This window comes from Oncorhynchus masou, chromosome 31, assembly GCF_036934945.1.
Source record: "Oncorhynchus masou masou isolate Uvic2021 chromosome 31, UVic_Omas_1.1, whole genome shotgun sequence".
Taxonomy (NCBI): domain Eukaryota; kingdom Metazoa; phylum Chordata; class Actinopteri; order Salmoniformes; family Salmonidae; genus Oncorhynchus; species Oncorhynchus masou.
The window spans coordinates 35,941,200-35,964,874 of NC_088242.1; the positions used below are offsets into that span (position 1 = coordinate 35,941,200).

Genomic DNA, 23,675 nt, shown 5'->3' on the forward strand with positions numbered 1-23,675 from the left:
CTTAATCCTTAATGCTTTCTGCCACAAAAGATACTGGTATGAATATCGAGGCTTAGATTTTCCTAGACCTTTTTGAGAATGACGTCTTGAATCTCTTCTGATCTGAAGACTGTGTCAATAAGAAAACCGTTTTTCTGACCTTATTCAATTTTTCCTGTTTTGAGGGATTTCCATGGTTACGTGTCAAAACCGGGAGGTGTGTGAGAACAGGAGAGAGAGAGAGAGCTCCCCCAGGGTTTGGGTTGGAGGCATCCAGAAACCAGTGAGAGTTGGTCGGAGAGAATGGTTTCTTCTCTTTAGAACAACACACTTAAGACCACAACCGCAAGAGGTTCTTGGATGTCTGGGCTCAATATGGAGTATGTGAGTATGTATTTCATATTGAGCATCTGTAAGTGGGTCAGGAGCTAGGAGAAGACCAGAGTGCACTTGTGAATAATGTGAGTTAGAGAGAGAGAGAGAGAGAGAGAGAGATAGAGAGAGAGAGTGAGATGTGGAGGAACGACCCCATGTCATCATTCATGGACCTGTGACCTTTGATGTCCATTAACCTTCTCTCCCACCCCTGGTTCAAGTCACATTTACAACACATTTTCTCTTGTACAGCAGCCCCTCTTCATCAAACGGTGTCAGTGTTTCACCTCTCGGCTGTAGCGACATACCTATAGCCTAATCATCAGTCATCAGCGTCATGGCCTAGTCATCCAGACACATAGAAATCCACAGATTTATTTCCTATCGCTATATTTTTCTTCCCTCTTTGTCGACTAATAATGATGGTGGACCAATTTGATACAATTCAATTGTCCAGCACTATTATCATTCTCGTATGACTACCAGACTCTCCATACCATTCATAATTTCCTGCCTGCATCGTTTTATGTCCATGGTTTTGAGCTTGTTTCCTGTGGATTGGAGTCCTGGACTCTCTCAGGGCTGTCTGTGTCCTGACTTGGCATGGTGGGTAATGGGGGGAGAGAGAGCACATCCAGGCCATTAGCAGGGTTCCTGTACAGCACCCTGGGTAGAGCAGCCATAGCCAACAGCCTCCTGAATGGCCCACTCTCACAACTGCCAACCGGACCAGAGCTGTATCCAAAAACGACAAGCGCCACAGCCCCAAAACAGGACCAACAACCTATTTTACCTTCCAACCTCAGGTAGTAACAGCTCTTCAGGTTTGGAACCTGCTGGAACCTTAACAGCATATTTTTTGTCTCCGCTCAGACGCGGTTTTGTGATCTGCTGTAATGGAGGTTGGTGTTCTGGAAGTCTCTTTTTTTTGAAAGAAAGCACGCTACCGCTACCTGAGTTATGGCCTCCGTGGGATCAAAACAAAACCTTAGGTGACTCGGCATCGTTAGCTTTACATGGGAAAACAAAACCCAGAGAAAACACAACCGACTGTACCTGCCCCTTTGATACGCCGTTCTAATTGGCGTTACGAATCACAAATGAATGCTAATGCATTGCGTTTACAAGTATGGTATTTTTAATAGCAGGTTGCCTTCCTCTCTCGTCCATCAACCTCTCTTTCCTGGGCCATGTAAAAAAGTATGCATATAAAAATGGGGTTTTCATACCAGTGCCAGAGTAAATTAGAGGGGATATGGTTAAAATATTTCCTTCTTAGAAAGAGAGGAGTCCTGGTCCTTACTTGTTATGGAACGGCACACCTCCAGCCAGGCAGGGATGTTCTTAGGTCTTTTTCTGGGCCAGTCGAACGTTCACAAAACCACAAGTTATCATTGGAGCGGCGGAGAGACCCCTAAACGCATGCACGCCATCACCACCACCCACACCCCGTACACCTGCCCCACCCCCTCCCACAGCACACACCTTACCTCTATTGTCCTCACTACCTTCCATCTGTCTTTCTCCTGCCAGTCTACACACCTTTCTCTTAATTCACTCTTCCCTTCCTCACCCATCTGCCACTAACCCATCCGTAACCCCATCTCTGTGAGCCGTCAGAATATAGCATCTGTTCACATAAACATGGACAAGAGCTGGGTTGGGTATGTGTGCTTTATATAGACTTTTCTCCCCTCTGTGTGTCAGGCTCAGAGAAGAGCAGGTGCCCACACATACTAATAAACTCCTCCATAACCCTTCTACTGACCAGGGTTCAATTCCATTTAAATTTCAGTCAATTCAGAAAGTTTATTTTTTGTATATATTTTTTTTTTATTTCACCTTTATTTAACAAGGTAGGCTAGTTGAGAACAATTTCTCATTTACAACTGCGACCTGGCCAAGATAAAGCACAGTAGATTGACACATACAACAACACAGAGTTACACATGGAATATACAAACATACAGTCAATAATACAGTAGAAAAAAAGTCTATATACAGTGTGTGCAAATGAGGTAATATAAGGGAGGTAAGGCAATAAATAGGCCATGGTGGCAAAGTAATTACAATATAGCAATTTAACACTGGAATGATAGATGTGCAGAAGATGACTGTGCAAGTAGAGATACTGGGGTGCAAAGTAGCAAGATAAATAAATAAAAACAGTATGGGGATGAGGTAGTTGGATGGGATGTTTACAGATGGGCTATGTACAGGTGCAGCAATCTGTGAGCTGCTCTGTCAGCTGATGCTTAAAGCTAGTGAGGGAGATATTAGTCTCCAGCTTCAGTGATTTTTGAAGTTCGTTCCAGTCATTGGCAGCAGAGAACTGGAAGAAAAGGCAGCCAAAGGAATTGGCTTTGGGGGTGACCAGTGAGATATACCTGATAGAGCGCATGCTATGGATGGGTGCTGCTATGGTGACCAGTAAGCTGAGATAAGGTGGGGCTTTACCTAGCAAAGGCTTGTAGATGACCTGGAGCCAGTGGGTTTGGCGACGGGTATGAAGCGAGGGCCAGCCAACGAGAGCGTACAGGTCGCAATGGTGGGTAGCATATAGGACTTTGGTGACAAAACGGATGGTGTTGTGACAGACTGCATCCAATTTGTTGAGTAGAGTGTTGGAGGCTATTTTATAAATGACATCGCCAAAGTCAAGAATCGGCAGGATGGTTAGTTTTATGAGGGTATATTTGGCAGCATCAGTGAATTGATTTGTAGTTGTCCACATATTCTAAGTCAGAACCGTCCAGAGTAGTGATGCTGGACAGGCAGGCAGGTGCGGGCAGTGATCGGTTGAAAAGCATGCATTTAGTTTTTAATTGCATTGAAGAATAGTTGGAGGCCACGGAAGGTGAGTTGTATGACATTGAAGCTCGTCTGGAGGTTAGTTAACACAGTGTCCAAAGATGGGCCGGAAGTATACAGAATGGTGTCGTCTGCATAGAGGTGGGATGTGTTTGCGCTGGTCCATTATAACTTGACCAATATCAACACAATCTCCACACGCCCATCCACATACAGTATCAGTCAAGGGTTTTTCTTTATTTTTACTATTTTCTTCATTGTGGAATACTAGTGAAGACTTAAAAACTATGAAATAACACATATGGAATCATGTAGTCACCAAAAAAGTGTTCAACAAAACAAAATATATATTTTTATTTGAGATTCTTCAAAGTAGCCACCTTTTGCCTTGATGACAGCTTTGCACGGTCTTGGCATTCTCTCAACCAGTTTCAGGAGGTAGTCACCCGGAACACGTTTCAAATAATAGTCACCTGGAATGCATTTAAATGAACAGATATCCTTTGTTAAAAGTGCATTTGTGTAATTTTTTCCTTCTTAATGTGTTTGAGCCAATCAGTTTTGTTGTGGTGGTGTACAGAAGATAGCCCTATTTAGTAAAAGACCAAGTCCATATTATGGCAAGAACAGTTCAAATAAGCAAAGAGAAACAACAGTCCATCATTACTTTAAGACATGAAGGTCAGTCTATACTGAACATTTCAAGAACGTTGAACGTTTCTTCAAGTGCAGTCGCAAAAACCATCAAGCGCTATGATGAAACTGGCTCTCATGAGGACCGCCACAGGAAAGGATGACCCAGAGTTACCTCTGCTGCAGAGGATAAGTTCATTAAAGTTAACTGTACCTCAGATTGCAGCCAAAATAAATGCTTCACAGAGTTCAAGTAACAGACACATCTCAACATCATCTGTTCAGAGAAGACTGCGCGAATCAGGCCTTCATGGTTGAATTGCTTCAAGGAAACCATTACTAATGACACCAATAATAAGAGACTTGCATGGGCCAACAAACACGAGCAATAGACATTAGACGGGTGGAAATCTGTCCTTTGGTCTGATGAGTCCACATTTTTTGTGAGACTCAGAGTAGGTGAACGGATGATCTCCGTGTGTGTGGTTCCCAATGTGAAGCATGGTGGAGGAGGTGTGATGATGCTTTGCTGGTGACACTGTCAGTGATTTATTTAGAATTCAAGGCACACTTCACCAGCTTGGCTTCCACAGCATTCTGCAGAGATACGCCGTCCCATCTGGTTTGTGCTTAGTGGGACTATCATTTATTTTTCAACAGGACAATGACACAAAAACACACCTCCAGGCTGTGTAAGGACTATTTGACCAAGGAGAGTGATAGAGTGCTGTATCAGATAACCTGGCCACTACAATCACCCGACCTAAACCAGTTGAGGTGGTTTGGGATGAGTTGGACCTCAGAGTAAAGGAAAAGCAGCCAACAAGTTCTCAGCATATGTGGACTGTTGGAAGACTGTTGGAAAAACATTCCTCATGAAGCTGGTTGAGAGAATGCCAAGAGTCTGCAAAGCTGTTCTCAAGGCAAAGGGTGGCGTCTTTGAACAATATAAAATATTCCAAATATTTTGATTTGTTTAACACTTTTTTGGTTACTACATGATTCCATATGTGTTATTTTACAGTTTTGATGTCTTCACTGTTATTCTACAATGTAGAAACTAGTAAAAAAAAATAAAGAAAAACCCTTGAATGAGTGCTGTAGATGTGTCCAAACTTTTGACTGGGTCTGTACACTACATCTAGATCCACAACCCCCTCCCCCTCTTCTCTTTCTACTCTAGTGTTCTTTGTTTATCATCTAGCACCCTCTGCACTCGCCAAGTTCTCTCCAAGTTCTCCCTAGCACCCTCTCCTCCCCCTAGTGCAGTCAAAATTGTTCTCCCCTCCAATGTTCAAGCAAATTCTTACACCTCTCTTTCTTCTATCCCTCTCTCCCCTCACCTACTTCTCTTTGGCAACTTTTGTTCCCTCCTTACCCTGCTCACTCGTTTCTCCCCCATGATCTTGCCTCGCTCCACTCGATACAACATTTGCACGGTAAATGGGGTGAACTAAAGAAAATACTTTTCAAAATCTTCTCAGTGTATTTTAATTTCTACCCAGAAGTCACGCTTCCGTCCATGTACCGTGCACTGTGAAAATATTATCACATAGTTATTTTTAGTTACCTTTCCCTGGTTTGTTTTTGCCATGTATAGCGCACCTTGTTCCATAGAATAACGCTGATTTCTTACATGTAAATATTAAAAAAGCTTACCTGAATTAAATGTTATTTTCTGAGATGAATGAGGCTTTCGAAATGGAGCACGCCATGTATTAAGTACAACACACTATCTCCCTCCTTGAGTCTCAAACTAAGGTAAAATATGCAGTCACTTAGTCAGTTACAATATACAACATTGACATGACATAAAGATCAGTTTAGATGAATGATGAACTTTAGGTGTACAATATTTTATATATATACATACAATATTGAATATTATTAATATGGGTAAATATTGTGTCAGGCATATAGTAAGTTTATGAACTCATTAAAAGAACATTGGACTTGATCAATGTAATATTATCCTTTGATGATCTGACATCCCACGTGTTACCTAAACACATTAGATGAATGATAATTTAATAGGAAAATAACATTCCATTTTATACAACTCATATTCACACCAAAGTCATGTGAGTCTGGAGCAAATGTGTCATAGACAGTGACTTCAAAACAAATGTCACGCAATAAAGTAGACTATACTACCCATATTCCATTTTCACCACCGAAGCATACTTTCTCTGCAATTACGCTCATATACTCATCCAGTATAATTCGAACACTATCTTGATTGAACAGAGAATCTTTCTATAACAAGTTACAGGTAGCAAAGTGACAGATTCAGTAAACATTAAGATCTACTGAGTCACCACTGAGTACACAGCTCCCAGGCTATTTCCTGAAGATTTGGCACTTTCTGGCATGAAGTACTCATGATTAATAATACTACTTGCTAGCATCGTCAACAACAAAGGGTGTAAATAGAGGCTTTTTTTTAAAGGTCAAGATGACTGACTTCAACATCGCTAAAACGTTTTTTAAAATGTATATATTTTCTGGCTTATTGGGTCAAATCTGGATCTCAAATTATCCCTACATAGATTTTCACCACCCTCTCATGGACTCTGTACAATTTCAATACATGTCAGAAAACCCCATGTTAGAAAATTAAAACTATTCCAATAATATTTCCATAATATTACAGAGGCCAACCAAAATTCACACAAGTCGTCAGAAACACCTTTTTAAAGTCTCTGTGTGGAAGATTTATTGCATAGTCAGCACAAGAGACATGTGGGATTTTAAAAGTGAATCATTCATGTTTTTAACTGCCTGTGTTTCCTCAAATCAGGTTTGCCTTCACACTGTGCTCTCCCTCAACGATAGCAACTGGGAGGTGACTGGCATAAACTGCAACAGGTTTGCTATGGGTTACTGTTTCATGTGTGTGTGTGTGTGTGTGTGTGTGTGTGATTCGGGTGCGTGATTTGAGTAATATACATTGCTTCAGGACTGACTGTCGCCAGATTGAACTCGTCAACAGAGGACATGACAGTGTTCCTCCGTGGACTCTTTCTAGAACAAAAATAAACAGCAGGTATAATAAGCCAGATCTAGTACAGTTATAGTACAGGGCCTAATGCAGCCACGAGAGAGCGGCCTGCCTGTTAAACAGAGTAGCTGGGGCCACTGTGGCCGAACTTTAGTCACATATGAAACCTGAGGCGGGCAACGGATTATGCACAAACCCAACTGCTTTGCCAAATGAAAATGTAGATCTTGGCGGTGTATTGGCCATTTTTCCTCCACCGCACGAGCAGTAAGTCCCTAACGCACACGGCGCTCGGATGTTATAAAAAAGGCTTTATGCATTCAATAATTGTTTAACAGTTACATAAAATGTCATTAACTGCTGGTTGCTACTTAGGTTACATCCACAGGACTCCCTAGCCATTCCCCCTCCACCCCTCCATCACCCCCCACCCCCGTTAATTAACAAGGCACCCTTGACGGGCTTGGAGCATGTCGATCTGTGGACCGACAGGGGAGCTAGAGTGGTCAGGTCGAGTATACCTCTATATAATATCCCATCATGCATCACACCCATAGCTAGGAGCTCAGAGCATATGTTAGGGCCTCCTTCCTCGATGAAGTCATCCATTCTGCCCAATCTCAGCGGTGGGTGATTTATGCCTTCCCCTGCTCCGCTCCACCATTGTATTTCAGCTCCATTAAAGATCATTGGCAGATGAGGGCAGAAACAATGTTTTGAGAAAGAATGGCAGGTCAGAGAGGGTTACCTCACATAAAAGAGAAGGAGGTTTCACTTCGAAGCGGCTACAGTGTATTTTATTCTCTGCTCTTCCCTCCACTCATCCACAATGGAGGTCAATATTGACTCCCATGATGAAAGCTATGAATATGTTCAATAGCAGTATGCTCTGTTGAAATTGATACCAAATCGCCCCTGTCCATACTTTGAATGGTGCCAGCACACAGCACAGTAGTCTATGAGTCCATACATCATGGCTGTAGCCAACCACAATGCAGCGATGGCATCAGTTCCTTCTGCCTCTACTAATTATGTCCCTAATGATATGAATGAATAATTATTGTAATCAAATCAGCCGTTCTTGTTCAATTTGTCTAGGCTTCCCACCTGCTCTATGGTTTCGCTAATCGTTGGCGTTGGGGATCCCCAGCCGCGCCCTCAGAGCATGCGCAGACCAGCTGGCTGGTGTGTTTACGGACATATTCAATCAATCACTCACTTCCGTCATCACGAAGTGCTTTGAGAGACTAGTCAAGGACCATATCACCTCCACCTTATCTGACACCCTAGACCCACTCCAATTTGCTTACCGCCCAAATAGGTCCACAGACGACGCAATCTCAACCACACTGCACACTGCCCTAACCCATCTGGACAAGAGGAATACCTATGTGAGAATGCTGTTCATCGACTACAGCTCTGCATTTAACACCATAGTACCCTCCAAGCTCGTCATCAAGCTCGAGACCCTGGGTCTCGACCCCGCCCTGTGCAACTGGGTACTGGACTTCCTGACGGGCCGCCCCCAGGTGGTGAGGGTAGGCAACAACATCCCCACCCCGCTGATCCTCAACACTGGGGCCCCACAAGGGTGCGTTCTGAGCCCTCTCCTGTACTCCCTGTTCACCCACGACTGCGCGGCAACGCACGCCTCCAACTCAATCATCAAGTTTGCGGACGACACAACAGTGGTAGGCTTGATTACCAACAACGACGAGACGGCCTACAGGGAGGAGGTGAGGGCCCTCGGAGTGTGGTGTCAGGACAATAACCTCACACTCAACGTCAACAAAACTAAGGAGATGATTGTGGACTTCAGGAAACAGCAGAGGGAACACCCCCCTATCCACATCGAAGGAACAGTAGTGGAGAGGGTAGTAAGTTTTAAGTTCCTCGGCATACACACCACAGACAAACTGAATTGGTCCACTCACACAGACAGCATCGTGAAGAAGGCGCAGCAGCGCCTCTTCAACCTCAGGAGGCTGAAGAAATTCGGCTTGTCACCAAAAGCACTCACAAACTTCTACAGATGCACAATCGAGAGTATCCTGGCGGGCTGTATCACCGCCTGGTACGGCAACTGCTCCACCCACAACCGTAAGGCTCTCCAGAGGGTAGTGAGGTCTGCACAACGTATCACCGGGGCAAACTACCTGCCCTCCAGGACACCTACACCACCCGATGTTACAGGAAGGCCACAAAGATCATCAAGGACAACACCCACCCGAGCCACTGCCTGTTCACCCCGCTATCATCCAGAAGGCGAGGTCAGTACAGGTGCATCAAAGCTGGGACCGAGAGACTGAAAAACAGCTTCTATCTCAAGGCCATCAGACTGTTAAACAGCAACCACAAACATTGAGTGGCTGCTGCCAACACACTGACTCAACTCCAGCCACTTCAATAATGGGAATTGATGGGAAAGGATGTAAAATATATCACTAGCCACTTTAAACAATGCTACCTAATATAATGTTTACATACCCTACATTATTCATCTCATATGTATACGTATATACTGTACTCTATCATCTACTGCATCCTTATTTAATACATGTATCACTAGCCATTTTAACTATGCCACTTTGTTTACATACTCATCTCATATGTATATACTGTATATACCATCTACTGTATCTTGCCTATGCTGCTCTGCACCATCACTCATTCATATCTTTATGTACATATTCTTTATCCCCTTACACTGTGTATAAGAAATTAGTTTTGGAATTGTTAGTTAGATTACTTGTTGGTTATTACTGCATTGTCGGAACTGGAAGCACAAGCATTTCGCTACACTTGCATTAACATCTGCTAACCATGTGTATGTGACAAATACAATTTGATTTGATTTGATTTGATTTGAGTATTGGTCTCTGGGTCTTTTCCTCTTGATGTAGATGTCAGGGCTGTGGCGGCATTCCTGTGAACAACCCTGGGTTTTAATCTCTGTTACTTTAGGCCATTCCAATGCAAAATATCAATCAATCATGTGTTGTGTGTGATACGATTTTCCTTACTCAGCGATATACCTCAAATCCTTATGTGGGCTCCTTGCCTTCTCGTGAGGAGCTGGTAAGATACAGGCCCACATTCCTCCAGATAGACTCTTGTCAAACACATGGGTTTCTGTTACAGCTGTAACATCCCTACAGACCGTGGGGGTTGAGCGAGAGAGGGTGGTCGTGGAGCAACAGACAAGACTGTATATTTCAACAGTGTACAGCACTCTGCTAAAAAAACGTGCTTGCCTTGTGTAGGCCGCGATCGAAGCAGCCTTTCCCACCTTTTTCAGAGCCACCGGTGGCGCTGACATGTTGCGTCTGTCATCCCTAGCCGTCTCATGGCTGTCATCGTACCCCCCCCCCCCCCTCGAGTACATCCGCCACCCCTCCTCAAGCCACCTATGTCCTATGCCACAGCTCTCTCGTTATATATTAAAATTGACTTAAATTGCCTGGACATCGTACACCCTCCATCGCGTTACAAGCTTCCCCCTTTTCTCGACACGAGGAATTGGAATTGGTTTTGGTTTATGTTACATGTGTATGTATTTCATACAGTTTGATTTGGTTTCATATTTCAGTGGCCGAGGTTACTGTATCCCCCTTGGAGGGTTACACTAGCATAGGAAGAGCTGTGTATGGAGTCTCGTGACAGCTAGGGGTTTTCCATCGCTAGATATCGAACAGTGAGGGAGAGACTACAGTAGGCTATAACAACGGGCTATATAGTCAAATATAAATTATCCAAATATGTCTCAAATAAAGCCTTAATGTGTGGAAGATGGCTTTGCCTATATATCAATTCATACTTTGAATTATGTTTGGGAGTATGGGTAAAAAAAAGAGATCTTGTTGAGTAAGACGTCATTCATTATTTAATACATCCGTGGCTCTCAGAGCACCAGATATACTTTATCTTATGAGATGTAGATACCAGCAGCAGTGACTGAGTATGTGAGCATTTGCAGAGCTCGGGGCTTGCTAAAGCCAGGAGTATGCAACTTTAGTTAGTGAGAGGTAATCTCTCTCGTCGCCATACGGCTGTACGTGTTTCTTTAAGTCATCAAATAAAATATACCAACTAGCTGACAGCAACAGGAGTGGCAGTGCAACAGTGGACTACAGAGAACTTCTGCATCAGACACAGAGGGACGGTTTCCTGTAGCGCGGCGCTGTTGATCTTAAACTTTCTCCTGTCAGTTGAGAGGCTGAGGCAGTATGAGGCGGGACTAGAGAGCTGGTGGTGGGGCTGCTGCTGCTGTGTGTGTGTGTGTGTGTGTGTGTGTGTGTGTGTGTGTGTGTGTGTGTGTGTGTGTGTGTGTGTGTGTGTGTGTGTGTGTGTGTGTGTGTGTGTCCGTGCATGCATGTGTGAGTACATTTTCGTGCATGTACACATGCATTTAGAGGATTGGCTATGGGGGTTTCACACTGGGTGTCCCATCTCCGCAGACAATCTCCAAGCTGTTATTCCCATCCATTAATCATGGGGCTAATTTGTTTTCACACAGCCTTGCTGACAGAGAGGGACTATTATTACAGTACCAGCGCTCAGGGTCGTCCCGCTGAGCTGAGGCGTTCTTTATCCCCTTCACTAAACTCTCCCCTCCTCCCGCCTCCAAGCCGCCGTTGGACTATCACACACACTTAGGCTGGATGATCCGCCTGGTCCTATGGGTCTGGAGCAGTGTGTGTGTGTGTGTGTGTGTGTGTGTGTGTGTGTGTGTGTGTGTGTGTGTGTGTGTGTCTGTATAAGCCTGTAAGGGTGTGTGTGTGTGTGTGTGTGTGTGTGTGTGTGTGTGTGTGTGTGTGTGTGTGTGTGTGTGTGTGTGTGTGTGTGTGTGTGTGTGTGTGTGTGTGTGTGTGTGTGTGTGTGTGTGTGTGTGTGTGTGTGCGTGCGTATGTGGGTCCAACCCTGTCAAATGCATGGCTTCCAATGGTGACAGTGTTGTAGTGACAGACAGGCTTCTCAAACAAAGAACAGAAATACCTCACACAGGGGCCACGGCAACAGATATGGAATATACAGAAGTTGCTTGAACTGGATCTACTATACTGTATTATTGATATTCCTTCACACTCATGCTTATACACATACTGTACTGTACAGTATGTGTCTGGACATACCAATTCACACACAGCTTTTTCTATCAAAGTAAATCAGTTCCATTTTGTCCGGAATCCCAAAGTTTGATCAAACCAGGCACTATACTTTAACGAGGACATGACAAGTTATGCTCCCCTGCATAGACCATTTTATCCATTAGCTATTAGCTTCCTCTACTGAAGTAATGTGACCTGAAGCGCGTAGCACACAGTCAGAAGGATCCAGAAGGATGGGGACAGATAGAGAGGGAATGGTAGGAAGAGGAAAATAGGGAGGGGAAAGTGAACAGAGAGTGAGGGATATAGAGATGAGGAATGAGACAAAATGGTGAACATAGAGAGGGAGGAGCCAGAGAGAGACAGAAAGAGGGAAGGGGAGAGGGACCCTCTGAAGCAGAGGTTCGGGTTCTCTTGGAGATGAACATTGCTCTGATACAGTGTAATCAGTGTGGAGGGGAGGGACTAGGGAAACTAGGGAACCTGGGAATGACGGATTGGACTCAGTGGTTGGGCCCTGAAAAGTGGATTAAATGTCTGAAATGACATTGAGAGAACCAATCATGGATTTGGCAACCGGACCAAGAAAAGAACAACTTGGTTTCAACTACTTCAACCACTTTGTGTTTTTCAATCCTTTCCTTCAACATCTCCTCCGCTTTTTTTCCCTTTCCACTTTCTCTGGAAGCGCTCATAAATGGACCTCTTCATTTCTTATTTCCTTGCTCGAGGGGTATAAAACATTAGAATGAACCATCAGAAGAATCTAAACATAGATACTGAATCTATAAATCGCTCTGCGTCTCAGTTTTATTCATTCCCATGTATAGTCTACCACATACGCTGCAGTCTTTCCTATGTATATGTATTCTGCACGTGCTGGGAGTGAGGTGTGTGTATGTTTCCTCTGGGGTCGTTTGATTATGTCTTTGTCCGTCACCAGAGGGCTTTTAAGTGCAGGGGCCTTGCTCTGGATGACATAATGTTGGGGGGGGGGGGTTCAGTCAGTCAGTTGAACCTATTTCCTCTCAGGTAATAAATAGCCCAGTGCTTTTAACGAAGCTAAACCAAGACGGGAGTCAAACCAATGAAAACAAAATATATCTAAACGCCAAAAAGAGATGGAGGGAACATTGGAGAAAGATAGAGAGAGAGAACATAGAGAATATGGTGATAAATAGGTTGAGAGAGGTATAGAGAGAGGGAACAAGAGCATGGAAAAATTGCGACATGTACAGAGGGTCAGGAGAGAGACACACCATGGAAAAAGAGCAACAAGTAGGTAGATAGAGAGAGGCAGAGAGAGATGGAGCAAGAGAGAAAGAGAGCATGGAAAAAGAGTGATAGATAGAGAGGGTCAGGAGGGAGAGAGGGAGAATATAGAGCAGAATGAAGGTTCAGGCGCTGTGGTATCTTTCTGGCACCAGAATGTTTGAGTGATTGCACCTTTTCAGGAAACCTTTCCTTCTGGAGCTAAAACTAACTTCTAGTGAAGAAACCAGACAGTGCAAATATCAGAGAGAAAATAAGACTTGCAATTAGATTTTCCTTTCCTGATGTATCATTTATTTAGGAAATGAGTCAACCCTGATCCCTGTGCTACACCTTGGCCTCACAATGGCGGTACAGTATGGTATGCACACACACACACACACACACACACGCACACGCACACGCACACACGCACGCACGCACGCACACACACACACACACACACACACACCACACACACACAGACAATCTATACAGTAAGGTAAAGCATGACGCTACCTAACCAGACCTTAGACCAATGGAGAGGAGAAAATGCATTACTATTCATCACTGAAAATGTGCATGCGGAGGTTGATATACAGTGGGGAGAACAAGTATTTGATACATTGCCGATTTTGCAGGTTTTCCTATTTACAAGGTATGTAGAGGTCTGTAATTGTTATCATAGGTACACTTCAACTGTGAGAGATGGAATCTAAAACAAAAATCCAGAAAATCGCATTGTATGATTTTTATGTAATTCATTTGCATTTTATCTTTTGTTGGCACTCCAATATGTCCCATAAACATCACAATTGGTCCTTTTGTTCGATTAATTCCGTCCATATATATCAAAAATGTCAATTTATAAAGCGTGTTTGATCCAGAAAAAAACAGCTTACAAAAAACGCAACATCACTACAAAATATTTCAAGTTGCCTATAAATTTGCCAAAATATTTCAAACAACTTTTGTAATACAACTTTTGGTATTTTTAAACGTTAATAATAGATCAGATTGTAGACGGGGCAATCTGTGTTCAATGCAGGAAAGAAAACAAACCAGCGCCACTTTTCATGTCTTGCGCAACTCACATAAGTGTCCCCAGTTCCTAGTTGGCCTTCTTCTTCATTGCACAAAGGAATAACCTCAACCAAATTCCAAAGACTGGTGACACCCAGTGGAAGCGGTAGGAACTGAAAACAGGTCCCTAAGAAATATCCCTTGGCAATAACAAGTCAGGGAACAGAGAGAGGAAGAAATAAAAAAATTGAACAGTTAGTCCTCGGGTTTTGCCTGCTACATAAGTTCTGTTATACTCACAGACACGATTCAAACAGTTTTAGAAACTTCAGAGGGTTTTCGATCAAAATATAGGAATAATATGCATATCTTAAATTCTTGGCATTAGTAACAGGAAGTTGAAATTGGGCACGCTATTTATCCAAAAGTGAAAATTCTGCCCCCTAGCCCCAAGAGTTCTCTGCTCAGGCAGTAGCAGTCAGCCAGCCAGACCATGTAACGTTATCTGCTCCCCATACTGTAGTCTTTAGTCATCCTATTTAGCTAGCATGCCTAAGTATGCTGCAGAGCTGTCTGACTAAATCATTTTACTAGTAGATAAGTCATACTTTCACAAACTGTCTTTGTCCCGCTTGTCATTGTGTTGTGTATCCTCTCATGCGGTCTATGCCTTCTGTGTGTATCTCTAACCTAACATAGCAGGCAAGTGTTTCCTTCTGGAGATTTGTAAATGTCAGAGCAGGAAAAAAACTGGTGCAAAGGATCATGGTCATTGTAGTTAATTACCACATTTCTGACCTTAACTATGTTGAATATTTGCTCAATGAAAACTACAACTACTTTCAGCCCAGCGTCACAAAAAACGGAGTGTTCAGCCCACCCCAACAACTTCAAGTAACCGAACCGGCATAGATACATGGATGCATGCACATACACACATACACACATGTATCCCCCCCCCCCCCCCCTGGACACACACATAAAAAACTCTTTATTATGGTGTTTATTATTCCTATCTGTGACACCATTGGTAATTAATTCCAATCAATAAGACACTCTTTCTTTGCCCTAATTTGTTTAGTTGATTTTCCCCCCTCCAGGAGGAATGAGAGGCAATCCAAAGTACATAAACAGCCAGTAATGTAGACACCTAACCGGCGTCCGAACCGGCACTTTTAATAACCTGCAATGATTGCTGGACAAATCTGATTGCCTTTTGTGCAGCACACTGCCTTCACCAAACAGAACTGCCTAGGCTGGGCACTTCTGTAAAGCTAAAGGAAATGTGTTAGTGTAATATATGTTAGCTAACCTGCCTTGACTAACCATCATACAGTGAGCGCCAAAAGTTACCAGACGTACAAATATCATTCCCCCAAGACATGCTAACCTCACACCATTACAATAACCTACCAGCTCTCACAGTCTCACGTCAGAATTAGACGTTTGTCCATGTTTCTTAAATGTCAAATGTCAAAGTTGTTCCAAACCTCACATTTCAAAGTGTTTAGGGTTGTTGTTAAGTTTGGACATTAACTCATGAATCGTTAAGGTAAGGATTAAGGTTTGGGATAGGCTTAAAAAACTAAAATATGAAGAACAACTTTCTATCACAGTAATCAAACGTTGCTTACCGTATGCCTATGTCCACAATGCCTTAGCAAAACCGATACCTACTGTACTTGAAGGTAACAGCGCTCGCTGTTGCCCTTAGTTACCAGTTCATCTCCCGACGTCCTCAGACATGGATGGACGTCGAATACTGACTTGTACCATGGGTGACCTGGCTGACAATAACAGAGGAGGTTATCTTTTTTTTTTTGGGGGGGGGGTATGATATTTATACCTTTGTAACTTTCTAAACAATCTGGAACACAACCAATACAAACAGCAAACGTATCCAACCAATTTGTAGAGTCACAAGCTTGATGTAGTGCTGTGAATGTGGGACCAAATAGTACACGTTTGTACTGCTTTATTACACATATAAGTGAATTTGTCCAAATACTTTGGTCCCCTAAAATGGGGGGACTATGAACACAAAGCGCTGTAATTTGTAAACGGTTCACCCGATATGGATGAAAATACACTCGGATAAAAATTGACAGTCTGCACTCCATAGTCATTGTATAATTTCAAATCTAATGTTCTGGAGTACATAGTCAAAACAATAAAAACATTGTCACTGTCCCAATGATTTTGGAGCTCACTGTATATCTAAATGTGCCACTGCAACAACTGCTAAAACAGCACATCGCACCACACAGAAAGGCATACATCCATATACACTCCCATAGAACATATTTGTCGTAGCTTGTAACTTTTAGTGTATATATTTATATTTTCTATATTTACACATTTGTATTTATTGCTTCTATGCTGGAAATGACATGCCTGTGGAAAGTCAAACACAAGTGAAAGACCTTGTTGTTCGGGTTCCAGAAACCTTCTAGCAGATAAGGCCTAGAGTCTCCATGGAAACGTAAGCCTTGCAGAGCCAGGATCCAATTTGGGAAACCACAAAATCAACACAAACTGAACGTTCTCAACAGTGAGGGGAGAGGGAGCTAGCGAGACAAACCCAAGGTGTGTTTGTGCAAGTTTAAGGTAGGAGGGAGGTAGCAACTGAACTGAAGTGACCTCGGATGTGTCTCTTTTTTCTATAATGGGATAGAGGTCTATTGTTGGATTTAGTCGGTTGTATCTGGTTAATGTTAGCTAAATGCGGTGGAGAACAGTCAATCAATAATACTTTGACAGATTTCTATGACATTTACATTGATGTTTCAAACAAAATTATTTCCAAGAATATTTACCAAAATAAATGTACGAGACATGAAATAAATGAGAAATGGAAATGTAGGCCTTGTTACCGGGGAAACGGAGCGCACAAATATTTAGTCAGAAACTGAACATGTACATTAAACGGTCTTAATCCTATATTGGCTGGAGCAATATGATCATGTTTATAAAAAGAAAAAAGAAATCTTGGCTGTGAGATTTATGGACAGAAAACAGGCCCTCTGTGACCAAAACCCGAAACTCTGAGCAACCAAATTCACAATCTTTAAAAAGCAAACAGGGAGTTATAAATTCACTCCCTTTTAATAGTCTGTCGGCACAGCAGAGCTAACCCATACAGTATGCATGCCCATCTCACAAGAAACCCCACAGGATGCTTGTCAATGGGCTGTTCCATTTCCCTTGATAGCACTGAAAAGCCATAGCTTTACATCCAGACTTTTCCCTACGTTCGTATTATTTTTAATTAATCAGACTCCCTTAGGCTCTATACTCTATAGTCTGTTGCCACACAATGACTTCAATGTCCCCAGCAAACCAAATAGTTCCCAGATAATTTGTTAGGTCACGGCAAATGTTCTCCTTCGTGCTAATGATTATAGAATGTTTGTATAAAACATTCACCTGATGAGGCAAGAACGTTCCTAGAACTCATGTAATATTTAATTTAAAGGTTCCCAGAATGTTTCATTAGGATGTGGAAACAATTTGGTGAGAACATTGTGGACACATCACACAAGATATGTTCCCAAAACACAACAACTGTCCAGTTGTGCAGATAATTGTACAACGTTTCTTTAAGGGTGCAAAAATGATTTGCCTGATGTTGCAAGAACATTCCCAGGGCACATTTTGTCTGTTATTTAAAGGTTCCCAGAATGTTTCTTTAGGTTGTGGAAACATTGTGAGCATATGATGACAGATAAGTTCCCAAAACACAAAAACGGAAGAAAAAAAACATCCTTTAATGTTGCAAGGACATTGACAGAGCAGCCTTACTAAGTTATTTAAAGGTTCCCAGAACATTTAATTAGATTGTGGGAACAGTGAAGACGTTAATGAAATGTGTAAGTTAAGTTGCACAGGACATTCCTATAATGCTGTAAGAATGTTGACAGCACCTGGTCCAAGTTATTTAAAGGTTCCCAGAAAATGTAAAGGTTCCCAGAAGTTATGGGAGTTGTATGGGATGTTGCAAGAATATTCACATAGGTTGCACAGAACATTCCCATAATGTTGCACAATGTTCCACAATTTCCAAATAAGTTAGTTTATATGATGTTCATAGCATATGTGTTTTAGGTTTAACATAATATGGAATTGATGTTCACACAAAATAAATGTTATCTTGTCTTGGAGGTCCTCATAACATTGAGAAATGACATTTGAAAAGCCAAAACCACATTTTTCTACACTTAATATCTTGTCAATGTGGATATGTGAACCTGCAACATTTGGTTCCCAATCCAGGTCTTTAATCCTCTGTGCCACCTGGGAAGCACTTGTATATCTTCTTTTTTAGTGTATAGACATGGGAGTATGGTCAATATGGAATTCCATGCGTCCTTTTTAGCCTTCTTAGACCTAACTAACACAGGGAAAAATCAGTAACTGGGTTATGCTCCATCACCTCGCCCATCCTCTGTATATGCTGTGTACATCTGGGCCCATATTTCCAAGACTATGAGTTCTGATCTAGAACCATCTAGGACCTTTTGCTTTTCAGATCATATCAAGCGTCTCAAAGTAGGAATTATGTTGGGTGCGTTTTTACACATTGTTACATCTTAGCCCTCTCTGAGCCAGGGAGGGGTGGTTGTAAGTTAACATAGGGAATTGTTTTAAGAGGATCATATCAAGGATCATTTAGCTATTTGATTTAGAATTGTATGACCCCATAATGTATAGCCAATAGAAATCCAAATAATAAAAGACTCAGATAGTAAAAAAAAAAATCCAAAGGAAGTTTGTTCTGAAGTGTCAGTCCAATCCTTATAGAGATATAAGGAAGCTATTTTAATTATTTATTTTATTTACATGTAATTATCATCTTAGTTTAGGCACGAAACTATCTTCATATACAGTGCATTCGGAAAGTATTCAGACCCCAGACTTTTGCCACATTTTGATACATTACAGCCTTATTCTAAAATGTCTTAAATAAAAAAGTATATGCACACAATACCCAATAATTACAAAGGGAAAACAGTTTTGTCAAATTGTAAAAAAAAGCAACAAAAAGAAATTCCTTATTTACATAAGTATTCAGACTCTTTGCTATGAGACTCGAAATTGAACTCCTGTTTCCATTGCTCCTCCTTGAGATGATTAGAGTCCACCTGTGGTAAATTCAATTTGATTGGACATAATTTGGAAAGGCAAACACCTGTCTATATAAGGTCCCACAGTTAACAGTGCATGTCAGAGCAGAACCCAAGCCATGAAGTCGAAGGAATTGTCCGTAGAGCTCCGAAACAGGATGGTGTCAAGGCAAGGGTAGGGTACCAAAATATGGGTAGGGTACCAAAAAATGTCTGCAGCATTGAAGGTCCCCAAGAACACAGTGGTCTCCATCGTTTGTAAATGGAAGAAGTTCGTAATCACCAAGACCAACAGACCGCCCGGCCAAAATGAGAAATCAGGGGAGAAGGGCCTTGGTCAGTGAGGTAGCTAAGTAATAGCTAAGGAGAAAATGAAGGTGTTTAATTGCAAATGTGGAGTCGAAAAGAGAAGGCTGTTGTATAAAACACCTGTTTCTGGATTACATTTTCAAACTAAGGGCAACCATGACATCCGTGACAGAAAGGGAGAAGCCCTCATCCATGTGTACGGGTAAGAGAGTCTAGCTAGCTACATTTTCAGATATTATACATTTCAAATGTGGTCAGAAAGTCATTTTCATTGCAAGTTAAAGCGTACTGTTAGATAGCTAGCTAACGTTAGCTGACTGGCTCACTAGCTAACATATGTGTGTGATCTGTGTAGTAATATTAATCATATATCAAAACCATTTGCATTGATAGTTATAGCCTAATGTTAGCTAGCTAGCTATTTAACCTAGATAGTTGGTTAGCTTCAGATACCTGTAGATTCATGCAGGTTAATAACCTTATGAGTTGGGATTATGGTTCATTGTTTAAACAAAAGACTTCACTATGCAAGTAACCATTTCACGGTACCGTTTACACCTTTTGTATCCTGTGTCTGTGACAAATGTTAGGCAGTCCAAGTAAAAAAAGCATTCCGGTGAAATGCCCTGCTATTCTTTCGTCACACCAGGAGAGACACTCTAGATCCAAACTGTTATAGAACTATATCCATCCTGCCCTGCCTTCACCAAAGACTTTGAAAGCCAAGTGAGCAAACATATCACCGACCGTTTCGAATCACAACTTACCTTCTCTGCTATGCAATCTGGTTTCCGAGCTGGTCACGGGTGCACCTCAGCCACGCTCAAGGTCCTAAACGATATCATAACCGCCATCGATAAAAGCCGTCTTCAATGACCTGGCCAAGGCTTTCGACTCTGTCAATCACCGTATTCTTATTGGCAGGCTCAACAGTCTTGGTTTCTCTAATGACTGCCTCGCATGGTTCACTAACTACTTCTCAGATACAGTTCAGAGAGTCAAATAGGAGGGCCTGTTGTCCGGACTCTGGCAGTCTCTATTGGGGTGCCACAGGGTCCAACTCTCGGGCCGATGTCGCTCTTGCTGCGGGTGATTCTTCAATCCACCTTTACACAGACAACACCATTCTGTACACATCTGGCCCTTCTTTAGACACTGTGCTAACAAACCTCCAAACGAGCTTCAACGCCATACAACACTCCTTCCGTGGCCTCCAACTGCTCTTAAATGCTAGTAAAACTAAATGCATGCTCTTCAAACGATCGCTGCCTGCACCCGCCCTCCCAACTAGCATCACTACTCTGGATGGTTCTGACTTAGAATATGTGGACAACTATAAATATCTAGGTGTCTTTCTAGACTGTAAACTCTCCTTCCAGACTCACATTAAGCATCTCCAATACGAACGTTAAATCTAGAATCAGCTTCCTATTTCACAACAAAGCCTCCTTCACTCATGCTGCCAAACATACCCTCGTAAAAATGACTATCCTACTGATCCTTGACTTCGGCGATGTCATTTACAAAATAGCCTACAACACTACTCAGCAAATTGGATGCAGTCTATCACAGCGCCATCCGTTTGATAACCAAAGCCCCATATACTACCCACCACTGCGACCTGAATGCTCTCATTGGCTGGTCCTTGCTACATATTTGTCGCCAAACCCATTGGCTCCAAGTCATCTATAAGTCTTTGCTAGGTTAAGCTCTGCCTTATCTCAGCTTGTTGGTCACCATATTAACACCCACCTATAGCACGCGCTCCAGCAGGTGTATTTCACTGGTCATCCCAAAACCAACACCTTGTTTGGTTGCCTTTCCTTCCAGTTCTCTGATACCAATGACTGGAACGAATTGACAAAATCACTGAAGTTGGAGACTTACTGTATATCTCCCTCACTAACTTTAAGCATCAGCTATCAGAGCAGCTTACTGATCACTGCAGCTGTACACAGCCCATCTGTAAATAGCCCATGCAACCAACTACCTACCTCCCTCATCCCCTGGGGCGGCAGGGGAGCCTAGTGGTTAGAGCGTTGGACTAGTAACCGGAAGGTTGCGAGTTCAAACCCCCGAGCCATCAAGGTACAAATCTGTTGTTCTGCCCCTGAACAGGCAGTTAACCCACTGTTCCCAGGTCATCATTGAAAATAAGAATGTGTTCTTAACTGACTTGCCTGGTTAAATAAAGGTAAAATAAAAAAATAAAAAATGTTTTTTCTTCTCTTTTGCTCACCAGTATTTCTACTTGCACATCCTCATCTGCACATATATCACTCCAGTGTAAATTGATCAATTGTAATTACTTTGTCACTGTTGGCCTATTTACTGCCTTACCTCCTTACTTCATTTGTACACAACTACAGATTTTTCTACTGTGTTATTGACTGTATGTTTGTTTATCCCATGTGTAACTCTGTGTAACTCTGTGTTGTTGTTTTTGTCACACTGCTTTGCTTTATCTTGGCCAGGTCGCAGTTGTAAATGAGAACTTGTTCTCAACTGGCCTACCTGGTTAAATAAAGGTGAAATAAAAAATAAATCAAATAAACACCAACAACTATTTTCTGTAATTAGCTTGTCGTTAACTTGTAAATAATGATCTTGTTGTGAGTTTCTTTTCATGTAATAAGGAATACAAATGAGCTATAGTTAAGATGTTGTCAGCTGTATGACATGGTCATTATTTGAACTGGCTAGCCAGATAACTTTTATTGAACAGGCAAATTTAACAAATTATTAATTACAACGATGGCCTTTCTTGGCCAAACCCTAACCAGGACGACATGAGCCAATTGCGCGCCGCCCTATGGGACTCCCAATCACGGCCAGTTGTGACACAGCCTGGAATCTAACCTGAGTCTGTAGTGACACCTCTATCACTGAGATGCAATGCCTTAGACCGCTGTTCCACTTGTTAGCTAGCTAGAAACAAACCAAAACATTGTTTAGAAAGTTGATTTTAGTTGCCTGGTTTGCTAGATTGACATATGTGACTCACCACCTGGATTCGATCTTATGTAGCAACATTTGCATATCTGTTTTTTTACATTGGATAAAAGTAAAGACTCAGAGCTACAAAACGGTATATCATATACTGCACTTGAGAAAACAATGGGAAAGTAATTCTGCTTTGAAAGTTGATCAACTTGTAAACTCACCTTTGAGAAAACCGTCTTTCAATGTTTTGGTACTACTGTTAGAAAGCCCTTCTTTGTCTACACCCATTCAGCATTGTTCAAACCCTCTTAAGCCTTAGCCCCACCCATCTCTTTAAGGGTTGGTCCGACCAATCTGTACTAACTTGCCAACTACTTCCAGACATCTAAGAGAGAGAGAACAGCTCACTGAACATTACTCGCCCCAGCAGAGCTGGTTAGGCTGTTACTGTATGTTATCCAGACCGTTGTTGACTGCAACTGTGCTGTCAGATTGTCCATTTGTAAATTCAGAGCCCTTTGCATTCAGAGCGCAAACTGGATGCTCTGGCCAATAAGTAGGGTTGTTCCGAAAGCTCTGATCTCACAACGGCAGTCAAGCACCCAAGCTAACTGGCTGACATTGGCGAGCTAATTAAGACAAATAATGAGAGAACCCCCCACTCTGACCATTTTACTACCCCTAGCAGAGCTGGTTAGGTAGTTTTCATGTTATCCAGAGCGTTAGTGACTGTAACTGTGCTGCTGGCAACAATTGAATTACGCTTTGTTGCTGAAGTTTACTGACATCGGACATATTCAACAGCAGTTCAAAAATTCATCAGTTATTCTGCACTCTGGCAAACTAAGACGAGAGTCGTTTGTTAAGAAAAGTAGCTAGATAGCTAGCTAGGTAAACAATGAATCCCAATGCATGATGTAATGTTAGTTAGCGAGCCAGCCAGCTAACGTTAGCTAGCTAGGTAACAGTACACTAACTTGAAGTGAAAATACTTTTCACTTTTAATCCAGACTGGTGTTTTCTCCATCTCCTTAGCTATCATACTCGAATTCCTCTGACTTCAAAGCTCGATCCTCCAGAAAGTGGAGAGCATACACAACGTTAGCAGGCGAGCCAGCC

General features: G+C 42.3%; 1 long non-coding RNA gene across 1 annotated transcript; it reads left to right on the forward strand.

Annotated features, from left to right (window-relative positions):
• The first annotated feature begins 309 nt into the window (after positions 1-309).
• Positions 310-7,255, forward strand: LOC135525177 (uncharacterized). The gene is made up of 3 exons (XR_010453085.1): positions 310-363; positions 6,599-6,666; positions 7,175-7,255. It is a non-coding gene; the product is annotated as an uncharacterized LOC135525177 (long non-coding RNA).
• The last annotated feature ends 16,420 nt before the right edge of the window (positions 7,256-23,675 follow it).